At 39.0% G+C, this 24,063-nt stretch overlaps 1 protein-coding gene and 1 long non-coding RNA gene across 2 annotated transcripts in view; one reads left to right on the top strand and one right to left on the bottom strand.

The window, feature by feature from the left end:
- LOC130930867 (fibroblast growth factor receptor-like 1) overlaps nucleotides 1-24,063 on the bottom strand; it is a 133,163-nt gene that overhangs the window by 73,655 nt on the left and 35,445 nt on the right. The window lies entirely within an intron of this gene.
- LOC130930868 (uncharacterized) lies at nucleotides 16,882-18,101 on the top strand. Its single transcript, XR_009067119.1, has 2 exons — nucleotides 16,882-17,298; nucleotides 17,746-18,101. It is a non-coding gene; the product is annotated as an uncharacterized LOC130930868 (long non-coding RNA).

The following is a 24,063-nucleotide window of genomic DNA, read 5'->3' as shown; positions in this document are numbered from 1 at the left end:
GCCACATAATGCCACGGTAGATATCACATATATATATGGCGGAAAACACTGAGGTGACGTGAAGTTCCGCTCTGAGAGCCCCAATTTCAAAATTGTCCTATATGCATGTAAGATGCATCATTGGAAAGCTTAAAAACTCAATTTTCTGGTGGAAGAAAGAAAAAAAAGTTTAAACAGCAAAACCCTAACTGGAGGTGAGTGCACGCGAGAGCATAATTAAAGACGCCATGATTTTAACGAGATATTATCACGTACTTACCTCTTTTCAATCCAAAAACTCTATGTAGCATTTATCTCCGAGTGTCAAGACACAGCTGTAGACACTAAACTCTGGCCACAGCCGGATTTTGGGGGGGTTTTATGGGTGAAACACGGTAATATAAAAAGGGTCACGATGCAGAAATCGCAGACATCAAGGGGTGGTCGAGATTTTCATTTTCATATATTTACCCCTTTAAATGTTTTTTTTTTTTCAATGTTTCTTTGTTTGAATCGGTTATTTATCATCTAAAATATTGGGGAAAATGCGACAGTAATGCAAAAAATACAATTCAGCGATAGTTATGAGGTAGATATCCGTGAATTATTTACAGACGCTAATTTTTTCATTGTGACGTAATTTGTTTAAAAGTTTAAAACATGCGAGTGAATAATTTTTTAAAGTCATTATTTGTTAAGCTAAATATCAGACATCAATTAAGGATTCTAAGCTAAAAATGACAGACATTTCAAATAATAAATATGATTACTTACCTTGTTTTTAAGGCTAGGTTAAAACAAAAGTGGTTGCATGACGTCTGTAAACGGGGGTTTCCAGGGTAAAATGGACAAATTAACAATAGTTTGGGGGCTTAATCCGCCACGAATCTGCTATGGCAGCATATAGACATATTGTTCTATCAAACACGACAGTTCTTTTGGCTTAAAATACAGCAGTTTATTTTAAAGAGGGGTGCAAGAGCAGAAACTGCTTTTTCAGCCTTGTCTGTTTTCCGCCATATAGAACTAGATGCAAAATGACAGACGACGGCGGCGTGAAAATATGTAAAGAGAACATGATGCGAAATGACAGACTTGCCGGTCTTAGTAAACAGCTGCCATCTTAAAGCATTAGACTTCTCTGGAAGGCTCTGTTGCGAACCATATTAACTTTTCATCTAAAATACTCCTAAATCGGCAAAATCTTGACTTGAATCAATCTTTATATGATGAAACAGTTGTAGGTTTTAAGTTTTAGGGGTGGTGTGGCTCAGTGACTCAGAGGTTGTGAGTTTGATTCTCCACCCTGATGAACTCGTCTAAAAGTGTCCTTGAACAAGACACTGAACCCCACGTTCCTCCTGGTGGTGCGTCACCAGTAGGTTGATGGCGAGATAGTGTATAGCGCTTTGAGGGCCATGAAAGGTGGAAAGGCGCTATACAAGTATAACACCATTTACCATTTAAAACCTTCACTTATCGAAAGTAGACAGAAGGGAAATTATGGAATAACGGGAGCAATTTGAACAACTTAAACAGCTGATTCACAATATTAAATGAATTGAAACTAGTTTAAAGTTGCTGATACAGAATAGGGACTTGAGAATTGTATTTACTGTTTTGAACTGTTAAGTTGACATTGAAATAGTAGTTTGGTTTAGCCTGGGAGGATTTTTGAACAATTTTGGAACTACGAAACATTAAAAGCCATGTAGTGGAGAATCCTGTTTTTCAATTACTTCAACAACATGTGAATGCAGCATCAATATTACGGTGTGTGTGCCAATCATACAGTTGACGGTGCAAATGACATCTTGCCACCTGCTTTACAGGTTAGTGCCAGATAAATAATAATTACCTTGAATCCTCGAACAAATCACTCCTGAGACCATCCCTCCTGTTTGTATGCGGTACAGCTTTTCTACTTTTATTCTAAATCCGGCGTGGAATCGCTGCATGTGTCGCTGCGACCGACTACGAATAACTGAAGCAGATTGTTAAGTGGCACCCTGCTTAAAGGGTGCCACTGTCAATAGAATTATGAAGTCTGTATGGGGGGCCATGACCAGAGTGTATTTATTTTTTATTCATTTTAATTTTGTTTTTATCAACATTTTATCGAGTTATTGTATCTCACTTGAAATTACACATAAAGAAAAATATTCGAAATTTTAAAAACATATATTTACAATTAAGACCTGCAGTCCATAAACGTGGAGATAACATTGGGTCGTTTAGGCCACAATTGTACTATGACAAATGTTAATATAATAACCTCCATCGCCCAAAATGTGATGTCCACATACAAGGTCCAACTTTTCCAACTGTTTTCTTTACCAAATGGTATGATTCTGGCAAAAACAGCTGCCAGTATTTTACATTAAATTTAACTGTCGTGGTGGTGGTGGCAGAGGGGGGGTTCTATACCTGTTTTTATTTCTTTACAGGGCAATTTTTCATCATGAAGTTGCATCTATGTGAACATTTCATTTCATCATGTAGATTTTAATAGATACATCAACAGCGAGACGCCATCCTGCCACTCCCATCTTCGTCGGTCTTTTGCTGCATTCCACAGTCAGTGCAGACTTTTCATCAGCACTCTCATCACAGTCGGGGGTACCGTACGGAAACATGCAACGAGCTACAGATGTTCCGCAAATTTCTTCACCGTCACCCGGGTTTGGTGCGACGGTGGACTGGGTCAGACACGCTGTCACCGCAGCATACTACGACAGCCATCTTTATGTGCAGGGTGTCACAAAATATCGAAATGGTGATATATTGTGATACTTTGTATCCCAAAAGGTTATCCATATGTTCCTACCAAGAATCGATATATCGTTTTAAAAAGGTGTCACTGTTTAAAAAAAAAAAAAAAAAAAAAAAAAAGGTTGCTACCAAAATCTACCACTAGAATAGTGTCTCTCTTAATGCAATGGCTGCCACTGACGGCACTAGACGGCCAATCTCTTTAGAATGGGAGGGACGTTCATTTGAAACCATAGCGGCCAGTGATTCTGATTTTCTGGGCATTTGCAGGTCACCTGACAAGTGATGTTTTTCTATTTTTCAACCGTCAGTATTCGAAATCAAAATTGGGACATCTCTTGTTGATAGTCAATTCACCTCTGCTCATGCTCATCAACTTCCATCTCTCCTTCACCTCTTCCTGCACTCTGGTGCTCTACTTTGTCTGGACAGAAATGGGAATATATCACTGTAACTGTTGTGCAATTAATTAAATGTTTCTTAACAGGTAGATTGTGACCTAAAAGTGCTTTATGTTGCCCAGGTGGGTTACCTAGCTTAAGTTTCTCATTCCTCCTTGCTGATTTATCCTTGCTGCGAGCAAATAAATATTCGACATCCATTTGCAAGAGTAATGCTGTTTGAGTCAAATAGAAATAAAAAGTAATACATTTTGTTACAGAGTACAGGGATTGCAGTTATAAATAAAACGCTTGTGAAACAGCTGGAAATCATGATGAGCACACATACAAAATTGTTAAAGGTTATATCCCAAAGATAGGCAATTCATTCATATTGATTGATTCTATTTATTTTGGTCATGTAAACAAATAACAATGAATAGCATCAGTATTGATACAGTTCAAATACCCCATATCTGAAAGGTGAAAAACGCTATACAGGTATAGCACCATTTACCATACAATATTACACAAAGCTCTCGAGTGAGAGCCTTTCACTCAAATCGCATTTGATTGTCATTGTATTCATAGCCAGTTAGCTAAGAGACGGCAGCTAATCTGCTACTTCAATTTGCGAGCAGGATCGGTCACCACAGTTAACTTGCTGATACGCAAAGAGTAAAGTTGAACTGTTTAAATTCCCAATTCATGGGAATAGGCGACCAATCAAACATCAACACAGAGGTAAAAACGAACAACAAGGATGGGCTGTTCATCTGGCACTAACCTTTAAATACAGTAATTTGCACGGTCAGCTGTATGATTGGCACATGCACCGTGTTATTGATGCTGCATTCAGTGGTTGTTGGAAAAATTGAATAAAATATTCTCTACTACATGGTGTCTATGAATAGCACGAAATGTTCACTCAACTTGTGATGTATTGTTGCAGCATTAAAATAGGTTACTTTTCTTTGTAGCAAGTTAGCAACCATGTTTTTATCCTACGTTACGACTTTACAACATATCAGAACGATTTTCCAACTCAGATAACCCGACCCAAATGAGTGCAGCATATCTCCCAAAGGTGCTTCGCGGAAGTATCAACTCATATGCCTATCACAACCAAAATTCTGTCCATAAATTACCTTATTGAGGAGCCATGTGCAGATTGTGTATATGCAGTGAATAGTATAATATGACAATATTAAATAGGTGCATTCTGTGGATTATATAGATTAATAAATTGGACAGGACACGGGCGCGGGGGGCAATTAGTACTCCGTCAAAGCTGACCAAGGGAAACACAGACAAAGAGGTTTTTACGTTGAAAATTCTTGTAAATACATGCTTAAGTCCCTGAATTATTTAAAGATATAGACGTAAAACAGTCTCGATTCTTGGTTAAAGCAAAATAAACAGGCAGTTAACATTTATTTTACATAAATATGTCGAATGTGCTGCTAGTCTTTAAGCCACTGTGGCACCGCCTTTTCGCAACAAAGTGCTTTTTATGTTGAAAATTTTTGTGAATAAATGCTTAAATGCCTGAATTCTTTATAGATATGGACGTAAAATAGTCTCGATTCTAGGTAAAAAAAACAAAAAACGGGCAGTTAGCATGTTTTTTACGTGTGTCGAATGTACTGCTAGTCGTTAAGCCACTGTGGCGCCGCCTTATCACCACAAAGAGCTTTTTACGTTGAAAATTCTTGTGAATAAATACTTAAATCCCTGAATTCTTTATAGATGTGAATGTAAAACAGTCTCGATTCTTGATTAAAAGCAAAAAAACGAGGCAGTTAGCATTTATTTTACGTAAATATTGCAAATTATGACGCCAGCGCAGCAACGGTTCATTTCTCTCATTGATTTTTTTCACGTTTGAAAATACACGCATAGTACAAAAAATATAATATTTACTTTGAATCCTCGAACAAATCACTCCTGAGACAATCCTTAGTGTTTGTATGCGGTACAGCTTTTGTACTTTTTCAACCTAAATCCGGCGTTGGATCTCTGCATGTGTTTGAGAATGACTGCGACCCAGGGGCGGACTGGGACTAAAAAGCAGCCCTGGACTTTGACTCAGCCCAGCCCACAAGAATCGCTATATGAAGGGAAACACAGACCCTAAGGGGGTCCGGGGGCATGCAGAAGAACATGTGTCTAGACTGTGACTGTCTGACTTGGGGCGCTCAAAGTACTGCAAGGCTGAACTGGAGTTGGGTTCATTTTCTGTACTAGCTCTATGATCAACCTGAATAAACAAATGAAAGAATTTATTTTTCAAAGCAAGTTTTATGTATCCAATTGATTGTAATAAACCTCTATATATCTCTGTCTATAAAATGATTTCATAAAATGATTTTTGTTTATGCCATAATTCAGTGGTCTCCAAACTATTCCACATAGGGCCGCAGCGGGCGCAGGATTTCATTCCAACAAAACAAGACAACACCTATGCATAATCTGGTGTCTTACAAGTGTAATCAGTTGATTGCAGTCAGGTGCTGCTTGTTTTAGCAGAAACTTCATTGGTTAAACTGTCGGTACTCGATATCGGTTGAAACAAAAACCAGGCCCCACAGCGGCCCATGAGGACCGGTTTGGAGACCCCTGCCATAATTAATCTTGCCATACAAATAATACATTTTAATGAAAATACAATAAACATTTCAAGACAAATCCTGTATACATAACCTTCATTGGAAAGTATTAACCAGAAAACAAAACGATATATAAATGATTAAAAATATATATCATATCAATTTAACTACCTAAACTTTAAAGTAAAACCATTCATTTTATTCATATTTTGTTATATTTCTTCTGAATTAATATTGCTGCTGCGTGTGCATACGTTGTTTTTTACATATTTTTTCTTAGGAGAGTGATAGTAGGACTAGCATACTGTAACTTGACACGATTGCAAACGGACTAGCTGGCACTAACCCTTTAATTGTCATTTATTTCATTTAAAATGTAGCTACCTGGTGGATAACAATTGCCAGTATACCGAGCAAATGACCCTCTTTATTTCCTTTTTACTTGCCCTGCGCTTGTCTGGGGAACTTCCACCAGCTTATCATTACACCCTCCCTCTTCTTTTCTCTCTCCCTGCACCGGCTGCACGTCAGAGCGGCTGCCGTTCCCCTTCTCACCATCGCCGGGGGCTGGGCTGCTGTTACCCGACGTGGCCGTTGCAGCCAGACTGCTGCTTGCGAAAATATTTGTCAACTTATGACATTTTAATGCTTCGCTCGCCAGTTTCTTTAATTTTTTTTCTCCTTAACCTTCTCCGCGCCACCATTCTCTTTTCTTTTTTTGCCACCACCATCCATATCGTGCATTAACGCTCGTCGCTATTTTGCTTCCACAAGGAACCAATGAATGAAGGCTACTTTGTGCTTTCTTCGTTCTTCTATCAGACTGGCGATGAACAGCCAGGCGCATTGCTGCCACCTGTCAGATTGGATGCGAACTGTAGATAATCAGAGGCTAGGGGGGATAAAAAACAGTGATGTATAAAGAATGGCGGCCGCTGGCCGTCCAGGGCACCGGCCGTTCTGTGATCCTCCAGAACCCACAGATTACCAGTCCGCCCCTGCTGCGACCGAATTTAACCGACTGGAGCCGAGTGTGGGACGGCCCCCAACTTGAAGGCTAGGGAAGGTGTCCTGTCAATATCATTATGAAGTCTATGGCTATATAGATTTAAAACTACAAAGTATTTTTTCGGTGAAATTGATGCTGGGGCACTGCAGATCAATACTGGGGCAGCAGTGAAATATGTCTGGCACACCCATGTATCTCACCATATCGTGAGATCATCGTTATCGCGACCCTTGTATCGCAAATCATATCGTATCGTGAGTAGAAAGACGGCGTTCTGCTCGTTACAGTGAGCTGTCCGTGACTCAGTGACGCGAACTCCATTTTAAGAGGAGAATACGAGCGGTGTTGTGAGTGGGCAAGGTGGGAATCAGACCGGGGGGGATGTTACTGGTGAAGCGGCAAAGCTCCCACTGACAGCAATGGGGCCTCCTCACAATCCAGAAATATTGTGTGGGATCAATCCGTCATCATGGTGTGGTTGAGCCTGTCATTAGGGTGTGCCGCTTACCCTTTCACTGCCACAATTTGTTTCCCATCACTGCCATCTATTCATCTCTGGCTATCTAACTCTTTATTTATTCATCGCCTTTTTGCACCATGCAAAGTATCTAAGCATGACATTATACCAAAGCAAAAAAAAGTCAGGTTCAGATGGCCCGCTATATAGCTGATCTGTCTGAATACGATGGCCCGATCGTGTCATTTTTAGAAGGTCGGAATCGGGTGAAAAAGATCAAGGTTTTAAAATGGATTTACAGTGATCTCTCACTACTTCACCCTTCAAACTTCGCGCCCTCAGTCCATCGCAGATTTTTTTCAATTAAAAAAAAAAAATTCAGATGCCGATCGCATGGTCTCACTCTCGCTCCCTCCCTCCGTCTCCCTGCTCTTTGTCCGTCAGCCCGTGTATTGGAGTTGCTCATTAAAGTTAACAATGTTGACAGGTGTGTGGCTCTGATCTTGCCAGATCCGCTAACTTCCAATCGCCGCAAGCGTCAATCATTGTTTAACTTGTTAAACAGTTGCTGTGGCAACTCAATGTGTGTAAGTGAGCAGTTTGAGTGGACTCAGTGAAGCATTTAATAAAGGCAAGCATTTTTCAACTAAAATACTTTAATCTTGTTTGAAAATAATTCGGTGAGACATTAATATGTTTAAAACTTATCATAATTATTTCATGTGAACTGCTTAAAAACCACTTATATATATATATATATATATATATATATATATATATATATATATATTAGGGCTGTCAAAATTATCGCGTTAACGCGCGGTAATTAATTTTTTAAATTAATCACGTTAAAATATTTGACGCAATTAACGCACATGTCCCGCTCAGACAGTATTCTGCCTTTTGGTAAGTTTTACAGCAAGGGTTTTTGCGCTGTCCAACAGCGAACTCTTGTGGTCGCTTTGCGACATGGTTTATTATTTTCTTCTTTTCTTTCTTCATTATGGCTGCACGACGTCTCGGGCTGGTAATGTTGTGCTTATATGATCCTTGGACAAGATTTGTCCGTAAGTATGGTTGTTGTAAAGAATGTACATATTATGTTAGTAAGCGAAATGTTATATTTTTTGTATGAGACGCTTTTTGTTTATGTTTAGTGAACCTGTATAGCGTGCTAAGCTAACGTTGTTGCTAATGCAATGCTTGTGTACTTTTATTTTGTAGTTTTACGACGGTCTAAAGAGGATAATGGTTTGAGGCCATTGTATTCATAAATCAAATGAAAAAGGAAGAAGTCTAATTATTAAGGCGTCGTTCACTAGCTGTCTAGCTTTGGAAAAAGTAGACGCTTCGGACTGAGGACAGCATAGACAGATTTAAATGACAGTAGAGTGAAATGCCCACTACAGTCCTTATGTACCGTATGTTGAATGTATATATCCATCTTGTGTCTTATCTTTCCATTCCAACAATTTATTTTACAGAATATATATATAATTTACAGAAAAATATGGCATATTTTATAGATGGTTTGAATTGCGATTAATTGCGATTAATTACGATTAATTAATTTTTAAGCTGTAATTAACTCGATTAAAATTTTTAATCGTTTGACAGCCCTAATATATATATATTATCAATTATACTTTGGATAAAAAAAGTGGAAATAACATGCCTTTAACGTATCTCTTTCCAATGCTAAATCAGAATAAATACATTGAACACACACAAATGTGTGTGTGTGCGTGTCGTGTTGTTTGTGTGATGCGCTATTTTGTGATTTTTCACTTTTCGCGCGGGTTCTGGTCCCCATGAACCGCGAAAAAACGAGGGACGCCCAATTAATTTTGATTAGGAGGGCAAGCAGCGTTCGTTCACGTATTGGACGTCTATCGCTGTCTACGGTGTTGTAATATGATCACTCAATGTCATTCATTCATTCATTCATTCATTTTCCATGCCGCTTATTCCTCACGAAGGTCAGCCTTCACAATTAAAATAAATTTAACATCTATCACTGTCAATGGCAGTGAGTGTTTAAGGCCTAAAATCCACAAAATAATCCAGAGGTATAACAATTGGGGATTTCCTCAATCCGGTCACATGATGGGAATCGGGCCCGAGCACGCCATTTTTAGAAGATTGGAATCGGGTGTGGAAAAAAGCAAAAAAAACTAAGCAATGTGGAGGAGGACATTGTCAAAAGAAACAAAAAAATGTTTTGTATTGTAATAAATAAATAAATAATAAATTGTCAAAGTATCGGATCGGTACACGGTATCGGCACATCCTCAATATCGGGCGACTGACTCGAACTCGGGTGCAAAAAATATATGATTGGGACAAAAAAATGGACGAGCTCATCTGTAAATGAAGCTACTTGGGCTAGAAGCGAACAGAAACTGGGAATCAAAGGGTTAGCGCTGGACTCACATCTGCTTACTTTTAGATTACCCACTGGAACCCTGTGAAGAACTACTAAACAACATCAGCAAGGTACATCTATCCCAAGATGAGCATTTTGATGGCACACAGAAGCTTGGTTCATTATTACAAAAGCATATGCTGTTTTTCCTGCACTTAACTAAATGTTAGAATACTGGAAAATATCATTTGCAACTAAAAAGCTTCTACTCCAGGGGAAATATTTCACAATCCCGTTCCTATTTCTTCCTAAATGATGACCGAGATAAGGATTTCAAAGTTCCCTGACTGGTCAAATTTGAACGGTAAACGGCCTTCCTACAAAGTTGTCCAAAATTTATGGTGTGTCCTAAAAAATGACTTTCCTCCATATTGTATAGATGTTTTGCTGGCAGAAAAAACAGCAGTTAACAACCAGAAAAGAAGCGCCACTGTCAACATCATCAAGTGCTCGTCCTTTCAATCAATCATCCATGCTTAAATGCCTTAAAACAGATATATAAATCATGTTAGTTAGTCAACTGATAGAGCACAAATGGAGGCCACATGTGCCAAGTTCATCCAAACTCCAGTCGTATCTTTGCGCATGAGGTAATGCAATTTATTTCCCTGCACGGTGAAGTCTGGAATTGTGCGTCGCCTCACTGTAAAGTATGACCGATGATGTTTCTTGCTCCCAAAACGATTACTCCCCGTCATCCTACTCCATGCTGCTCCAAGTTAGAGCAGTGAGACATTTTCCATTCGTGGCAGATGAATCAGTCCCATTTATTGCGATTTTCGTCAACGATAAGGGAAATATTTCATCGATAAAAAATGTTTTCATGACGAGACCATAACGAGCTAAAACGAGTCTTGGTAGACTAAAACACAACGAGACGAATTCCAGTTTTCGTCTGACGAGACAAAAACGCACCATCGTTTCCGTCGTACTGTATGTTTAGAATTTGTGACATTTTCTGATAATACACTATGTGTAGTTAGTAGGGGTGTAACGGTACACAAAAATCTTGGTTTGGTACATAACTCGGTTCGGTTAATTTTGGGTACAGTAAGAAAACAAAATGCAAAATATAAATGTGCTTGTTGTTTATTACACACTTTTGTGCTTTCAATAATAGGAACAGTGGCCTATACAAAGCTAGAATTCTGCTCAAAAAGTAGCGGGTATTTAAAGATAATAATCCAACATCAATTTGCCTTTCAGACCCTGCGTATTGGTCAGCTTTCTTTCTGAAAGAAAGAAGAAAAAAAAAGTCCTGTGCTAAAGAGAAAAGCAATCCCAATGACAAAGATTTTAACATGTATTTTACAAATGAAATGCCTCAATGAATCATTTTTTTCCCCCTTATGAACGGTTTTAAAAAAGCTTTATTGGTGGATTTTCTCAAGTTAAAGCGCCACACAGAAATTAATAAATTTATTGTGTAAGCAGGATCTGTGTATTATTCTTATTATTTAATTACAGGTGTTTTAGCTCATTTCAATTGATCTTTTTTAAATGGGCTATTATTAATTTTATTATGTGTTTATATTTTACAAATGTGATGAAGTATTCATTTATATTGTATATTTTATGTTGTATAACTTTTGTTCCTATGTGAATATTAGTTCCTACTTGTTTTGTTGTGGTAGGAGGGTTTTGTATTGAAATGGGGCCGTGTTTCGTTATTATTATAGCAGAGAAGACAGCAGTGAATCAACAAAGACAAGTCAACTGTGCCCCAATCTACCACTCAAGAGATCTGATGGACTCAAAAAGTGGGTTACGATTGCATATTAGTTTGATAATCCACCGGATCCACCGTATTTTTACACGAGTACTTCCGGTCTGCCCGATCCTAGTTAGCAGTATTGACGCAGGAGGGCCGCGTCTCGCGTCAAATAATAAACTCTGCCGTTCTTTTCGCGTGCGTCGCGTTGAGCCGCTTCTGGGACGCGTCCAACACGCGGCCGCACTGCGACTGGTGTGCTTTGGCTGATTGACTTTAACGCCTGCGTTTCACTGCATTCTCATGGCGGTCACGTTCTCACGCCGTTGACGTTTCTGGGTTATATACTGTCCATGTTGGTCCTCATTATAGTAGAGGAGACAGAGTAAATATAATCTACACAAAGAAACTGTAACCCGATCGACTCACACCTCGAAAAGTAAGGGTTACATTACGTCAGAAACTCGTTCGGTACGCCTCCGTTCCGAACCGAGCACCCCGTACCGAAACGGTTCAATACAAATACATGTACCGTTACACCCTTAGTAGTTAACCTGCATCGTAGCAGTGTTTGGGTCGTGTCACTCATGTAGTGTGCTGCCCCGAGCCCCCAACTTACCGGTGTAAGTAATCTCCAAGCTGGCTTGTTTTGAACACATGGTAAGATTTGTTTTCTTATCTTGGCAAGAGAGAATATCCAGTGTTGCTTTAGCCTTTAAAGGTACAGTATGTGCCAAATGATTATCACACACTAAATCAGTGCTTCTCAATTACCATAGAAGAAGTAAACATTTCATGCCCCCCCCAACTTTTTCCGGCCACTGTAAATAGATCATAATCAATAAATAATCATAGATTATAATCATAGATCATAATCAATAAATCATTTTTCTATATAATTATCATAAGTACACCTTTGCATTGCATATAATTCTTTCCTTGTTAAAATTAAAGAAAAAAGTAATATAGATCAACTTACAATAAAGTACAGTATAACATTATTAACATTGTTTTTGTTTGTGACAGAAAAGACTTAAAGCGCATCAATTTGCCAGAATTTAGAAAAACTAAACATACACTCAAGGTACATTTTTCGACGAATTGATACTGAAAAATAAAATTTAATAAAATCAATAAATAGTAATACATTCAAATTGATTATCAACATTAACTCACAGCACAATATGCCAAACAATTTGACCAAAAACACAAAAAAGTAATGGAAAAAAAAATTACTCTGTCATTGGACAGAGGGGCAAATTTTTATGTTTGCAGCACTTGTATCGTCCAGCATGACCGAGACCATGTCAAATGCTGCAGGCAGTATTAGCTCCTTTGCTATGGTGTGGGGGTTTTGCACTGAACAACATGGTATGCCACCTTATATGATGCTAATAGTGCTCTCTGGTTTACTGATGTAGCATTCACAAAGCAGGATGATTGTTGGCACTATTTGGCACGTTTTCGCTGAAAAAAAAAAATCAAGCTGCTTACCAATGTTTGTCATCGCATATAATTGAATTTCTCATATAAGGCTTAATCTTCGAGTTAGCGGGGGTTGAATTCGTCGATGGGGTTGATTTCAACCACCATTGACTCGTACTAGCTTAGCCCCTCCGGAGCCTTGAAACTTAACAAACTGCATGGATATTGTTCAAATTAACTCCAACGACTAATCAAACTCTTGCTAACTTTACGATTAAGCCTAATGTCAAAATTCTGAACTTCCCAATTAAAATAAAGACCTAACCGTAAAATGTTGTCAATAAAAGTTGTAAAACAATAAAACAAACCCAAAAAAAAAAAGAATGAAATGAACAAGAATCCTTCAAAGTATTTCATCATGGGTCCAAATTATTTTTCGAACAGATCATGTGAATAGCACTTCAGAGAGAGTCCTTTGCTTTGCTTAGCCAGAACTACAGCTGAATAGGCAAGATAGATATTTAGAATTTCTTTTAAACTAAGCTTTCAAAAGCTTCAAGAAAAACTGAGCTTGAACCGAGGATTGAACACGAACAGTGTCAAGATGTAAATATATACACAGTACAAGCCAAAGGTTTGGACTAGGGGTGTAATGGTACACAAAAATCTCGGTTCGGTACGTACCTCGGTTTTGAGGTCATGGTTCGGTTCATTTTCAGTATAGTAAGAAAAAAAATGCAAAATATAAATGTGCTAGTTGTTTATTACACACCTTTGTGCTTTCAACAATAGGAACATTAGCTTATACAAAGCTAGAATTCTGCTCAAAAAGTAGCAGGTATTCAAAGATAATCCAACAACAATTTGCCTTTCAGACCCCGCGTATTGGTCAGCCTTCTTTCTGAAAGAAAGAAGAAAAAAGAAGTCCTGTGCTAAAGAGAAAAGCAATCCCAATGACAAAGATTTTAACATGTATTTTACAAATGAAATGCCTCAATGAATCTTTTTTTTTTTCAAAAGCTTTATTGGTGGATTTTCTCAAATTAAACCGCCACACAGAAATTAATAAATTTAATTGTGTAAGCAGGATCTGTGTATTAATCTTATTATTTAATTACAGGTCTTTTAGCTCATTTCAATTTATTTTATTTAAATGGGCTATTATTTACTTTATTATGTGTTTATATTTTACAAATGTGATGTACTAGTCATTTATATTGTAGATTTTATGTTGTATAACTTTAGTTCCTATGTGAATATTAGTTCCTACTTGTTTTGTTGTGGTAGAGGGGTTTTGTATTGAACAGGGGCCGTGTTGGTTATTATTATAGCAGAGAAGACAGTGGTAAATCAACAAAGACAAGTCGACTGTGGTCTACAACCCAAGAGATCTGATGGACTCAAAAAGTGGGTTACGATTGCATATTAGTTTGAAAATTGACCGGATCCACCGTATTTTTACACAAATGACTTCCGGTCTCTCCGATCCTAGCTACCGGTAGTAGTACTGACGCAGGAGGGTCGCGTCTCGGGTCAATAATAAACTCTGTTGTTCTTTTCGCGTGCGTCATGTTGAGCCGCGTCTGCAGTGAATCAACAAAGACAAGTCAACTGTGCCCCAATCTACCACTCAAGAGATCTGATGGACTCAAAAAGTGGGTTACGATTGCATATTAGTTTGATAATCCACCGGATCCACCGTATTTTTACGCGAGTACTTCCGGTCTGCCCGATCCTAGTTAGCAGTATTGACGCAGGAGGGCCGCGTCTCGCGTCAAATAATAAACTCTGCCGTTCTTTTCGCGTGCGTCGCGTTGAGCCGCTTCTGGGACGCGTCCAACAAGTGGCCGCACTGCGACTGGTGTGCATTGGCTGATTGACTTTAACGCCCGCGTTTCACTGCGTTCTCGCGGCGGCCATGTTGTCGCGCCGTTGACGTTTCTTACTGTCCTACCGTGTAGGTCCTCATTATAGTAGAGAAGACGGAGTAAATATAATCTACACAAAGAAATTGTAACCCGATCGACTCACAGCCTTGAAAAGTAAGGGTTACATTATGTCAGAAACTCGTTCGGTACGCCTCCGTTCCGAACCGAGCACCACGTACCGAAACGGTTCAATACAAATACATGTACCGTTACACCCTTAGTTTGGACACACCTCATTCAATGCAATACAAATGATGGTTCCAACTAGAGGTGGGAATCTTTGGGCACCTAACGATTCGATTACGATTCAGTGGCTACGATTCGATTATAAATCGATTATTGATGCACCAACCCCAGCTATTAGCTGCTTTTAATGTTTCGTACAATAGTTCCAAAATTGTTCAAAAATCCTCTCAGGCTAAACCAAACTACTATTTCAGTATCAAGTTAAGCAGCTTTAAACCACATTCAATTAATTTAATGTTGTGAATCAACCGTTAAAATTGCTCCATAATTTCCCTTCTGTCTACTATCGACATGTGAAAGGTTTAAAACTCTTTCATCATTTAATGATAGATTCAAGTCAAGATTTTGCCGATTTAGGAGTATTTTAGATATAAAGATAATTAGGTTCGCTACAACAGAGCCTTCCAGAGAAGTCTACTGCTTTAAGACGGCGGCTATTTACAAACGCCGGCATGTCTGTCATTTCGCATCTAGTTCTCTATATATTTGTGATATCTACTAGAGCTGTCCCGACGCCATCGATGACGTAAATGCGTCAACGGGCAAAACATACCGTCGACGGGTTAACAAGTTAAAAAAAAAACTACATGCGGATAAAGTTTACAATGGCGGGCGCTCTCAATGCAAGCAGTGAAACGGGCATAAAGCCAAAAAAGCGGACCAGAATGGCCAGAGCCTGGAATTATTTCAAGGAAAATATGGAGGGTACCACTGTGTGTACTCTTTGCTAAGATGAGCTCGCATACCACGGTAGCACGTCGGCTATGAACGAACACTTGAAGCGCCGTCACCGAGGTGTAATTTTGGAAGACAACAAGAAACGACAAGCTAGCGGATTGTAAGTCTATTCTGTACAACTTTCTAACGATTTTTTAAAATTGAAGTTTTCTTTGTGTGCGTCGTACCAATGTGCATTATTAAGTTTTTCCCCACGTACTTCAGCTTTTTAATCTACTCTGCTGCTGCTCCCGAAAGCTGTAGATCTCGACATCTCTTTCAACCTTTATTCATTTGTTTTTGGACGGAAACTTTTGAATTTTACAGACAAAAACGTTTTGCTTAACGGTTGACTAAAACGAGACAAAATTAGTCTCTGTGTTTTCATCAACAACAACTAGACATAGACATTTTGAAATAATAAGTATTTTCATCCAAAAGGCTTAGATGAAAATGCTAAAGTCAACATTGGTGGCAGATGAAACAGGCCCATCTCAACCTCTGCTGCAATGTTGAAGAAAGTGAGAGCAGCATGACCGCTTCCGCTTCGTCAGTGAAAACACCCGTTTTGATGAAGTGTGACAAGCGCTGGCCCGCACCACATTGAAGCTCAATCAAAGGGGACAATGCCGTAAAGAATTTCCGAGGTCGCTCAAAAGAATCGTTAATGGAGAAGAAAATGGGATTGAAAAAGCCAAAAAGCTATGTGGGGTCTCATTGAAGCCCATCCAAGGTGAACTGAAAGGAGTTTGCAGAATGGGCGGAGGGTGTGTGGACTCATTCAAATTTTCTGATGCCAAATTCTTCCCGGCTGGGCCGAGCCATCGCTGTTTCCATGGGCAAAAATTTCAATCGACCATTAACTGCAAAGCAGAGAGGATCGTGTGTGTGAGAGAACAATGCGCGCTGGTTGCTAGGACAGCAAGTGATGAAAGCCATTGAAAGAGGATGCAAATAGCATTTAGAATCTTTTCTATGCATGTTGTACATCAGATATCATGACTTGTTTCAGCAGTTCAAATCAATAACTGTAGGACCAAAACTGCTGAGGTGACGCGACATCCTGACACTGACAGCTTTTCTCAGAGGACAAAAGGTTGGCATGGTTTCTTCAGACTACAGTACAGATTGATTATCGGCCGGGCCGATTATTGGTGCAGATTAAGAGTGTGACAATATCTCGATACAGCCATATATCGCGATATTTTGCAACCCGATCGGTTATCGATATGCTCCCGCCAAGTAACGATACTTTTATTTAACATATTGGCCATACAATGGAGTATGGATGCTGTCAACTGCTCAATGTTTGTTGAGCAATTCCTTGGCGGTCCACTAGGGGCGCTCGGGAGTGGCGGTGAGGGTAAAGTGCGCACAAGTCGTCTAGAGAAGAAGAAATGTAGCTCCAAGTGGGTTGAAAAAATAAAAAAGCTCCGTGAGAACGGTGGAGGAAAAAATGAGCAAAATATTGCTACAAATCACACATGGGGACACACTTTAGATTTTACACCAACAAGAAAGGAAGTAAGGTGAACAAGGACTTTGCTGTATGCAAGAATTGTCTTAGAAAAATAAGTTTCACTTGTAGCTGGTGACGTAGTGGACACAGGAGTTTGTGAGCTTAGCTTTCATCACTTGAGGTAAGAAAGTTTTGCAATGTAATTGACTTTTTAATTTACATGTATTATTTTGATGACATTTGGTGTTGAATGATATAAAATAAACCAGGACCCTAAACTGGATGAAAATGAATATCGAACAAGCCCACATGAATTTACCGATTTATTTGATATTATTTGAGAACCACTTTCCATCTAGTTTACTACACAAACTGTTATTACTGTCATTTTGATACAATAAGCTATAAAAATGGTTTGAATAGGTTCCAAGATATATAAAGTGATGTGCATGATAATTAATGTTGCTTACATATTAAAAATAGGTAATTATTGCATTTTTAATTTCTATACATTCAATTCATATTTTTTTTAAATTCGATACTTCCAACACAAAAAAAGAAAATCAGGATTTTAACTCAAAAGCTATGAAGTAGCTAATATTTTTTGTTTTATTTTGTTGTTTTTAAGGTGAGGAAGACTGTGACTGAGCAAGTCTGGCATCTTAAATGCTGAAGCAGATAGTGGAAGTGCTCAAACCAAGCAAATAAGGTCATATACGAAGAAAAGACCCACCAATTTTATCATTGCCCCACTCCAAGCTCAACTGCTGACACCTATGGCACTTTTTATTTATTTTTTTTTTTTTTAAGATTTAAAACTTTAAAGAAATTAAGGGTGCCATTCATCATGATCTTTCCAAGCGATATCAGTGGTTGTGGTTTGTTTCCTCTATATGTGCAGGTGCACAATTTGCAGTAGATTTATATTTTACAGCAATGTTGCACAGAAAAGGTGTCACTGTTTAATAAATGACTTAAACAGTATTTTTTTCTATTTTTAAATATCTTTTTTTCCCCCGTTTCAACAGTTGTATCGTAGAATGTCATGTATCCAATTTCTGACCAATATATCGAAAATCGCTTCATCGTGATATCGTGAGATAATCGTTATCGTGAGCCTTGTATCGCGAATCGTATCGTATCGTGAGGTGCCCTGAGGTTCCCACTCCTAGTGCAGATATTTGGAAATTTGACGCATATCAGTATGTATCTGACCATCCAATATGAAAATCAATTGAAAACTGGGTTATTTTGCTTCAGGTGCAGCCGCGCGTCTCTTGCGCTAGTATTCACCCCTTCTTCTGATTGGCTAAATGGTAAATGAGCTGCAGCTATTGAATATTTTAGTAATCGAGTATTCTACTGAAAATTTCATCGATTAATTGAGTAATTGGATAAAACATTTTTTAAGGTAAAGAGCAATTATAAATATAGATGAGAAAACAAGACATTTCATCCAATATTGAACCATTTTTAGACAATCAATGTCTGTATTTTAGATGTACATTGCTGAAAACAGCAAACAATTGCATCTCAGATGTGACTAGAAAAAACAACAAATTCACTGCTTTAACACAAAAACTTCTATCACTCTTCTATTCGCTTAAAAAAAAATCCTATTTCTTACCTAAAAATGTCACTACGCTTGATAACACACATCACTTAAAAGTTAGGTGTTTTTTCCACGTGTTTCAATTGAATTTCCATTTGTGTCAAGCTTTGTATAGGGACAGTAGGGACATAACACTACCAACTTTTCAGGAAGCTAAAATTGTCCCCACCAAACTTTAAGCAACCTTATATGCATTGTATAATGAGTCCAGTTATACACGTGATTCAAATTGTCTTCCCATGTGTTTTAAGTAAAGAATTGACCCAACCATTATTAAGTGAATTATTTTCATTATGTTCAAACTTACATTTACCCCTTTTCACTTGCTGAATGTGCCGGACCCCCCCCCCCCACACACACACACACACACACACACAAACACACGTTTGATTGGCTGATGACTTGACCCACCCTCGTCACAAACACGCATGATCACACTCACACAGCCCTGATAGGAATACATGTCGATAACATGCCGTCTCCTCCACCCGCTTCGAAGATGAGGGAGGTATATTAGAGTTTATACAGTATATACAGTTATATTAGAGGTATATTATAAGTTTTTTTTTTGGCCAGCAGCAGCCACTGTAAGTAATTTAAAAAGATGCCAGTGTTGTGGAGGTTGGAAACATACCACTAATTTTGCTACTGGAAGTCCGACCTGAATCAGAGTTAGCATAACATTAAACTGTGAACTTGCTAACCTGCAAAACTCGAGTAGGAAGCTGCTTAGAGAGAAGTGTCCTTCTGTTTGTGTTTTCTACTGTTACTGTTAATTAAATTGTGAGAAATGCAGTGACCTCTGCTGGAAACTATAGAACCAGAAATACGTGAGCAAGAAGCTGCTTAGACAGAGATGGGTGCTGCATTACCTCAAATGTTGCTCACACAACACAACATAATCATAACTAACTATGTACATAAAAAGTATATAAAAAATCTTTGTTGTTGTTTTTTTGGGGGGAATGCCACGAGCTACCCACACTAGCGTTGCGATCGACGTAATGAGCACCCCAGATTTAGCATATCAATTGATTAGATTCATATTCGTCGTGATCGCCGTTCACCTAATTTGTCTGGTTTTATTAATATCCCATTCCGAGCAAAAAGTGCACATGCAAGTTATGCTGTTGTATCGTCCTTACCAATGTTGAGACCAAACCTACGCCCTTGGTTCAAGTTATGTTTCAAGTTTAAAGTGATCCTCTGATTTAAATACATGTAGGCTCTAATAAACCACAATTGTTCTCTTGTACTAAAATATGTTGTTCGAAACACATAAAATGTTAAATCAATGGCAATATTTTATAATATTTAGTCCATATTTTGACAGTTAGTTGGCGCCATGGTTTGCGGGCTCGCAGTGATGACGTCATTGATATCTTTCCAAATGTGTAGCGTGTTCAACAATTGCTTATTGCTGCCTAAACTCGCGAAGTAAAATGCCACGATGTGCTGCTTTTGGATGCAATTTCCAGTCAAATGGAAAAAAGAGGAGTAAAGTGAGTGGTCAAGGTGGAGTTATTATTTTTAGTGAATAAATGTGCATAAGTGGAAGCTTCTCCCCCTTTTTGGTCCCTGTATGCATGTATCCTACCCACCACGCGTTACAACTCGCGCCCGAACATTTTTCCTGGATCCTCAGTCAAGTAAGGGTCCCATCGCGTCTGCAATAATGGTTTTGGATTTGTCCATTTATTTTTATTCGTCGGTCCCACAGCGGCTTTTCGGATCAGTCTATTTTGTGGAATTGACGGCCTAATCGCGGCTGCGATATTGCCATGGGATCTGTCTAATTCCTGGATCTTCGAGTGAGTAAAAAAACGCGGATTTGGATTAGTATTGCTATCTTTTTTGTTGACTATTCTTCGTGGGAGTTTTCCCCAAATCATACTAAATAATTAAAGCACTATGGCACGCTACAGTGACGGCAGTGACTCTGACGTGGACCTTACAACAATGTTGGAGTTCGTCAGGGAATGCGTGTTTGCGTACTGCTGAGCTCCCGAGTGAAGAGTGGTCAAGGTGGAAATATTATTTTTTGAGAATAAATGTGCATAAGTGGAAGCTTCTCCCCTTTCTGGTACTTTTATACACGTATCTTAGCGCGTTACAATGTACAAGACCTGGATTACGCAAGGTGTGCTCTTTGGCCTGTACTGTATGTAAAGCACACGACAGCTCTGGATGCTAACAATCTACATAATTATATTGGGAAAACGTCTGAAAATGCAATATGCTTACCTTGAATATCTGCTAATAAAACCGGAGTTCCCGAATCCCAACAGCATGCACACCCGCTCCCAACCGGAGTTCCCAACCGGACTCTCTCGCATCACCAGTTTTGCCCAACTTTTGTCTTATCATGTATTTGGTGCACGCATTTTTCCCTGAAGCTCGTCTTGTGAACGACCGACAGTGCTGTCCTGCTCTTCACTTTTCAGATGTGGTTCAAATAGGAAGGGTAGAACTGACGACATGTTGGGAAAGCTAACGAGTGACAAGCTGGAATTTCGGCATTCGGGGCCAGTGACGTCACGCACTGCGACGTAACAAGAATGGCGACCTATCACTTAAAATAATTTTACAAACTTTATTAAAACAAAAACATTAAGAGGGGTTTTAATATCAAATTATTATAACTCATACTAACATTTATGTTTTAAGAATTACTTGTCTTAAAAATAGAGGATCCCTTTAAGCCATTTTGATATTTCATTATTTTTTAGCGTGGCGTTTCTCCGTGCTGCTTCTGTCTGACAATGAATGACCTGAAAAAATATTTAAATATTATCTGCCTGCCACTGTTGTTAACTTTTCTGTTGTAAAGAAACAACTTTAGTAAGGGGGGGGGTGTAAATAAATTAATAGAATTGAGATTTGTTATTAATGAAAAAATTAAAAGTGTTCGTTGGCTGTCACTAAGTTGCATTTGCGATCGATACACAAAAATAGCAATACAAATTACGTCCAAGAACGATCAGAGACAACCAGAGGATATAATATATAAGAAAGACAGGGCATATGGTGGTAAATGATAGCTTGTTGAAACAGGAGAATGTCATTGTCAGTGGCGCAAGGCAATGCACACAAGAAAAAGGTGAATATAAAAAAGCTACCTCTGCATCAAGTCAACTCTTTTTCCTATCTTTTTCAGCCCTTGACACTCAAGCCATTGATTTCTTCAACTGAACATTTGTATGTTCTTCCGGATTATTACCAGTGAATTTGAAACCAGGGACAACATTTTTGGACAGAAGTTACAGAACTGGTAGGTTTAGCTCAGTAAACATCTCGTTCGCACATTATTTATTTACTAAAGATGCAACAATACTCTGTTTTATATTGAACCGTTCGATACGCCCTCTTTGATTCAATACGCAAAAAAATTCGATCCAAATGAAAAGCTCCCAAAATGTATTTTCCGAATTTATTTTTGTCGTCTCAAGCTAAAATGTCCAACGCAGCTTTGCCTTGAAAAAACAAACTCTGCCGCTAGCAGCCCCCCTCCTCCACTCCTCCCCCAAACTGCATCAAAGGTTGGCGCTGTGGCGCATGAGGATCATTGCTCGTGTGTAAAGACAGTAACTTAAGGAGGCAGCTTGCCGGCTTCAAAATCGTACAGTTCCGTTGTTTGACAGCATTTTGAGTGAGCTGATATGCTCTCCTCACTCATACATATTAAGTAAAGATTGTCTTTCCGTATACGAACAAAAAAGACCGCCAATATGTCATTGCCGACTAGGCTGCAACGCATAACCTTGGTTTAACAACGGACAGGTTAAGACCGTGGGTCACAGAGCCCTAACTCACGGTTACATGATGAACAATGAGTGGCAAATTAAGAGCGCTGTACTTCAAACTAGTCCTGTTTATGAAAGTCGATTGTCAAATGCAGTAATGAGCAGACATGACTTTGTTGTTTGTTTGAAAAAAGTTTGTTAACTTTTTTTAATGCCCTCCAACACTAGCACGCACACACTAGTTATCAACAAATAGCAACCTAGATGTGCTACGTTAGATCCCATGCCATTGGCTGCATGAGCCTAGAGCAGGGGTGGGCAAACTATTCCACAAAGGGCCGCAGTGGGTGCGGGTTTTGGTTCATACCCATCATGAGGACAGCTTTTCACCAATCTGGTCTCTTACAAGTGCAATCAGTTGATTGCAGTCAGGTGCTCTTGTTTCCACTGAAACCTCATTGGTTATACTGTGTGTGCTGAATCAGTTGGAACAAAGACCAGGACCCACTGCGGCCCTCGAGGACCGGTTTGCCCACCCCTGGCCTAGAGTGATCATGGGACGCGTAGTCAATATACTACATCGATGAATTAAAAACCGCCATGACTGAATGGAAGTCAAGCAGGCCAAATCAATCCATCAATTAATTCAGTACGTAACACAGATGGACTCGGACCACAAATAGGATGTTTTTCTCATGTGGTAAACATATCTGCTCAGAGAGTAATAGCCATCAACAGTGTGCCCCACCCCACTTTACAAACAGTAAAGATTGTTCTCAGCACTTTTATACAAAATTTCTTCAGATCAGTTAGAAGTAAGCACATAAATAATGTGCACTATAATGCATGTTTATATGATGGCATTGTTATTTTTGCTTGTTAGCAACAACAACAAAAAAACTTGAATTTTTTGTTTCAGAGCATTAAATGTATAGAATTGAATCGAAAATCGTGTCCCTCAAATTGAAAATCGTAACGAACCGTGACTTAACTGTATCGATGCATCCCTACTATTTACATGCATCTAGCATGAGGGACAAATACAAGATTGACCTCCCAGCAACAGTTGCTAACGTCATTAATATTAATGAGCAAAGGTGACGTGTTACGTGCGGTACGCTATTGAAACGTGTGCAATGACTCAACTCAGTAGTTCGCAGGGGTATTAGGTTCTCACACTCAGACTATTTTGAACCCCTAAAATCTTGGATTAGGAGGGGCAAAAACTGGTCGCTCCACAGCAACAGAAAGCAAAAACAGAAGGGTTTGGGGGCCCATGAAGGAGGCTTATATTGAGGGCTTTCACAAGACAAACACTTCCTACTGTGAAGCTGTAGAGTTATTGTAAAGTCCCACGTATGGGTCGACCCCGACTCCCGCATAAATGCTCGGACTGCTCTCCCTTTGGCCGTAGTTGTAACACCTGCAGTCTGACACGCAGTCGCTTGCTAAAGTGGGCAGATGTCAAAATAGCTGAAAGCGCGAAAATACGGTTAGCATCTGAATGACGATTGTCTGACACGTTGATTGTGTGAGGTTAACTGGAGCATTTCAGCCAAAAGGCAGAGTGTGTGCGCGCGTGTGTGGTCTG

The sequence above is a fragment of the Corythoichthys intestinalis genome, chromosome 15 (assembly GCF_030265065.1).
Source record: "Corythoichthys intestinalis isolate RoL2023-P3 chromosome 15, ASM3026506v1, whole genome shotgun sequence".
Lineage (NCBI taxonomy): Eukaryota > Metazoa > Chordata > Actinopteri > Syngnathiformes > Syngnathidae > Corythoichthys > Corythoichthys intestinalis.
Note: the sequence above shows the minus strand (reverse complement) of the source record. Positions and strands in the feature narration are given on the sequence as shown.